General features: G+C 47.7%; 1 long non-coding RNA gene across 1 annotated transcript; it reads left to right on the top strand.

Moving 5' to 3' along the window:
• Nucleotides 1–933: 933 nt before the first annotated feature.
• Nucleotides 934–3,814, top strand: LOC308173307. Its single transcript, XR_013937886.1, has 3 exons — nucleotides 934–1,095; nucleotides 1,602–1,674; nucleotides 3,427–3,814. It is a non-coding gene; the product is annotated as an uncharacterized lncRNA (long non-coding RNA).
• Nucleotides 3,815–5,802: the final 1,988 nt, after the last annotated feature.

The raw sequence follows: 5,802 nt of genomic DNA, 5'->3' as shown, positions 1-5,802 counted from the left end.
CCGGGTCATTGAGGGATTGGAGCTAGCCTATCAATTAGTTCACATATGTAGGTATTATTTCTCTAAAGAATAGGGAATTACTCAGGGTCTTATAGCCTATATTATGCGACTTATTTACCGCTGGTAAACTCTGCTGACGTTAATGCGGGGGTAGTGGTGGTGTAGTGGTCTAGTGGTAGTGAGTTGGACTTGTGATCGGAAGGTTGTGAGTTCAAATCCCGCCTGAAACCACACCACTACTAGTGTGCCCTTGAGTAAGGCACTTAGCCTTCAGTTACTCCAGGGGGAGTGTCCCTGTAATTCGTAATTGTAAATCGCTTTGGATTAAAACGTCTGCTAAATGGCAAAGTTAAAATTAAAATTAAATTAATGCTAGCCCAGCTATGACCTATCAGGACTATAGCTCTAACTCCTAGCGTCAGTTAGTAACTATGTACGCAATGTTTAAGGCATTTCTGCTTTAATGGGATAGAGGCAGTAGATATTGACAGGAAAGATGGGTGAGAGAGAGCAGGGATGACAGGCTCGTTCTGTCCGCGGCTGGATTCGAACCGGCGACCTTGAGATGACATGGCTGACAACACACAATAACGTAGCTTTAAGAAGACAGTTCACGGTCAATAAATATAAAAACGTAGCTTCTCGGGTGCTGGGTGGTGATCTAGCTTTATTGTTATGGATCAACGGTCCAGATCAAGGTTCTGACGTACAGGTCGCACTCGATCTCCCAGTGCGACTGCGACCTTAATAGGCCAGAACCACTAGTGTCCCCCGACGTAACCACTAGACCACGGAGAAGCTAACGGAATTATAACGACTTTTAGGATATTTAAACCTTTCGAACGTTACATCATTTCGAACGTTCAAACCTTTCGAACGTTCAAACCTTTCAAATCACGCGAGAGTTGCAGTCATGTGACGAGACTGCTGCTGTTCTTCCTGCTGCCAGTTAGCTTGGCTCATCGTAGCGCATACTAAATGAACAGACATTAAAACATTAACTCAACTAAGAACACATTAAGCAACACGCCAACATGCTGTCTCGTTTATTAAAGGAGCACCAGGTGAAACAGAACGAGCGAAAAGAACTGCAAGGTCGGTGAGAGGAGAGAAACTCAGGTTCTGTGTGCTAGCAGCTAGCCAGATATGCTAAAAACAAACCGGCTGTCAAACTGTCTGATTATCCTCCATGTTTCTGCCTGAAGGTGTCGCCGTGTTTATGGTTTAGGGTTGGCATACATGTAGCAAACATGATGTGTTTAATATTGTTCGTTGGCATGATACTGCTCCATGGGGTTGTGTTGGGGCTACTGAGCTTTGACATGTTGTGTCTTGGGGTGTGTTCGTAAACACGCTGTGGAAATCTGATCAGCACTCGTGTGATGCCTCTTGTCCAATCGAATTACTTGGTCCCTTTATGAGCGAATTTACGAATGCACCCTTGTTTTGAAATGGCAGCAACGTGTGTGTACAATATATGACTCCATGATACAAAGTGTTTAACTTCCATGCACTGTGTGTGTGTGTGTGTGTGTGTGTGTGTGTGTGTGTGTCTGTCTGTGTCTGTGTGTGTGTGTTGTGCTTTGATTCGCCCTGCACAGAGAGACGCAGACGTGAGGCAATAACAGCTGCCACCTGTCTGACAGAAGCTCTGGTGGACCACCTCAATGTTGGGTACGTGTGGCAGGACGACAGGGGGACCAGGGTGTTGCTGCTGTTGTTGTTCAGTCCTCCCAACCCTACTACTTATGCAGCTGTTCAACACAGATCAGATTGTCTAATCTGGACTCAGTCTTATACAATTAGTTCAAACTAGAACATGTTACCGAATAGTACACATTATACAACAGTTAGTTCCGACCAAGTCATTTGATTGGACAAGAGGCATTCCATGAGTTACGATATACAGTATAACAGCACTGGGACTTTTAACTATATGTATCACTCCGCTGCACAGATGTTCTACTAAATGACCGCTAATTAGACTACATTGTTTGTGTTCAGGTTACTAGGCAACAGTCCATTTGAAGTTCAGTTGCGGCCTCGTACCTACGACCGAATCACAGCCGTGCTGATATTCAGTATAACACACTCCCTCTCGTGTGATATTGCTTAAATGTACACTGGCAATACTAGCCTATATATTATATTTAATCCTTAGTAGTAGTAGTAGTAGTAGTAAGTAGTAGTAAATCAGCTTAAGGAAGACGAGTGGACTCGACTGCTATTGTTTTGTTATGCCGTTACAACGCTACGTATAGTGTTTTCCCCTTATGGAACGAGGATACCTGGTGGCTGGCAACCTTTGCCATTGAGATGTAGAATTCCACTCTGACAGACATTACACTTTCATTGCTGTCATAAGGTCACCGTCCGAGACAAGGTTACTATTATTATTATTATTATTATTATTATTATTATTATTATTATTTAGGCTACTCTATATACTCACAGTGAAGCCTTCAGAGGCCTGGAGTGGTCAAGTGGTCTAGCAGTGGTCTGTCAGCATGGATTTAAATCTGGCCCATACTGTCATACCCTCACCCTCACGTATTCTGCGGCCGCACTCTGCGTATGCTGCGGCGTACTTAGATGACATTGATGGACAAAACCACTGCGATCACCGCCGCCCCGTGGCCCAGGACCCGGAAGGACGTGAGGCGGTTCCTGGGACTGGCCAGCTACTACCGGCAGTTTGTGCCGGGGTTCTCGGAGCTGGCCAGCCCCTTTACCAACCTCACCCGGAAGGGGGCCCCGGATCCGGTCCAATGGACTGAGCTGTGCCAAGTAGCGTTCGATGGGATTAAGAACGCCCTCTGTGGGGAGACAGTCTTGTATGCTCCTAACTTTAACATTCATTTTTCTCTGCAGACAGACGCGTCGGATAGAGGGCTGGGGGCGGTGCTGACCCAGCAGGTGGAGGGAGCCGACCGTCCGGTGCTGTACCTGAGCCGAAAGCTGTCGGAGCGGGAGGGCAGGTACAGCACGGTGGAGAAGGAGTGTCTGGTCATTCGGTGGACGGTCGGCGCCCTCCGGTACTACCTGCTGGGGCGCTCGTTCACCCTCTACTCCGACCATGCTCCCCTACAGTGGCTCCACCGCATGAAGGATACCAACACGAGGATCACCCGGTGGTACCTCGCGTTGCAACCCTTCAACTTCACGGTGGTTCATAGGCTGGGGGCGCAGATGGTCGTGGCCGACTTCCTCTCCCGTGATGGGGGGGGGGGGAGTAGGCTATCGGCCGGTGGTGTCCCCGGCCTCGAACTGGCGGTGGGGGTGTGTGGGGAGCATGGCGCGTTCTGGCCTGCAGAGGGAGCCAGACTGCCGTTGGGGGGGGAATAATGGGCTGATTACGGACAGGTGTCAGTGATCAGACTCGTTATCCCACTGGTCTATTTAACCTGTGTGTGTTTGTTCCCTCAGGAGATGAGAAGGGCAGGAAGTACCTGCCGCACGGAGACGCACTGGGAGAGAGAGAGAGAGAGAGAGAGAGAGCCGCGGCGAGGACGCACGAGATCCCGAAAGGGGGTGAGGTGCGGGGAGCCGGGCAGACGGAGCGGGTCCCGAAAGGGAGAGCAGCGGAGAGAGAGCGAGGGCTCTGCCGGGGAGCGAACGGGTCCCGAGGGGGGGCGTGTCGCCGAGAGTCGGCCAGCGGACCAAGTCCCGAAAGGGGACGCAGCGGGCGTGACGGCAGTGACGGCCGCACGCTGGACTTATTCTTTATTATTTATTATTTTGAACAACGGGCTCAGAACGTCAGTGACGTTGCTGAGCCGTGCTGTAGACAATAAATACCTATTCTGCAACTGTTCCTCTGTGTCGACCTCCCTCTGTGCCTAGAGACTCTTACAAGTTCATAACTGGCAATCAGCATTTCATCAGGTGAACATTTGTTTTCATGATGACATTTTACATGTCCACCTTAATCATTCAACACTCTTTTCTAGAGTGACCTTTGCACAATAAGTGGAGTTGTCTAAATACATATAATCACAATCTTTGCAAGTAGGCTAATCATTGTGCATAAATGCAGGTATTTATGAAGTGCAGGTCCATCACAAGTGTTGGGAAGTGCAATGGTGCCTCTATTCCCACTCTACCTCTATCTGAATTCATTTATTAAATTCAAAGACTCTTTTTTGACACAGCAATTATCAGGCTGAGTTTCCACAAAGGATTGCACTGAGTGCTTTCTGCACATAGCAATTTGCTCGTCCTTTGTCTTCACATGAAGTGATCTTGCACTGTACTGTATTGTTGTCTCTGTGTCCTGTGTGGTATGTCATGTGTCATGTTGTATTTATGATGGATTGAGTGTGTTTTGAATACCTGGCTGCAACCAAATTTCTCCTAGTGGGATAATAACATTTGACTTTGGCAGAGCGTGAGCTGAAACGAGCAATTGAAGGATGGAACCTGGAACAAATCAATGATGTGCTCTCGTTGAAGGGAATCAAGTGGACCTTTAACCCTCCTACCGGATCACATCACGGCGGAGCATGGGAGAGATTAATTCGTTCCATTAGAAAGATTCTTAATTCCACTTTGAGGACACAAAGTCTGGATGAGGAGGGACTCCATACAGTACTCTGCGAAGTGGAATCAATTCTCAATAGTAGACCCCTCACCAAGGAATCCACAGATCCAAATGATTTGGAAGCATTAACACCCAATCACCTTCTGCTTCTCAAAGCCAAACCCTGCTTACCACCTGGTCTGTTTCACAAGGAGGACAGCTATGCATGCCGGAGATGGAAGCAAGTCCAATACATGTCTGATCTGTTTTGGAAAAGGTGGATTAGGGAGTACTTGCCACAATTACAGGAACGACAGAAATGGACAAAGGCCAAGCGGAATTTCATCCCCGGGGACATAGTGCTCATAGTGGATGATTCTGCACCTCGGAATTCCTGGATCATTGGGAGGATCACCGAAACAATTCCAGATAGAAGAGGACTTGTGCGACAAGTCCGGATTAAGACCCGGACCAGCTGTCTCTGCAGGCCTGTGACCAAGATTTGCCTTCTTCAGGAGTCGGCGGAGCTGTGAAGGCTAATCTTTTGACATGACTTGGTTCACTCCTAAAGGATAAGTGCTAGTAACCTCTGTCCTAGACTTGACTTGACTCGACTCAAGAAGATCGGATCAAGATCTACAATGGACTAACGGACTATGAACTCCTTGCGCAAAAGAAATTGCAAAGAAAATTGTAATGTATTGTTAATTATTTATGTGTAGTAATTGTAATAATTAGGGGCCGGAATGTAGGCGCCAGGTATGGGTTGTACTGTTGTCTGTTGTTTGTTGTTCGCTGTTGGATTGTGGGTCACGTGCAGGGATTCGAGTCACGTGGTGTTGGTGGTGCGTCAGTGGTAGTATTGAAATCAGCTGTTCCCCTGTCGGAATTGTGTGAATGGCAGGAGAGGGGGTGAGTTGGGAAGTCCTACTTTTGCTGACCGCTTCAACAAGTCACTGTTGGAATATCTTGGAACGCTGTTTTTAATGTTTTGTGATACCGTTTCACCCTTTGTTTTTATATACAATAAATATACCAAACTTACTTTTCGGGAACAGTGATTCATTGACAGCCAGCGCGTCGGGCAGGTATTTTTCCCCTACTTAGCCTCTCGGCGACAAACTTTGTTTTTAATAGTCGCCCAACATTGTCAGCAAAAACTGAGAAAAACCTGGACGGATTGGAGCCACAGAAGGACCCGACAAGCCACACGCGGACGCGGAGTGGATTAATGAATTATTGAATGATTGATCCCACACACACGGGACCCAGGGCTCACCGCT

This window comes from Nansenia antarctica (genome assembly GCF_963989245.1).
Source record: "Nansenia antarctica genome assembly, chromosome: 18".
Classification (NCBI taxonomy): Eukaryota; Metazoa; Chordata; class Actinopteri; order Argentiniformes; family Microstomatidae; genus Nansenia; species Nansenia antarctica.
Note: the sequence above shows the minus strand (reverse complement) of the source record. Positions and strands in the feature narration are given on the sequence as shown.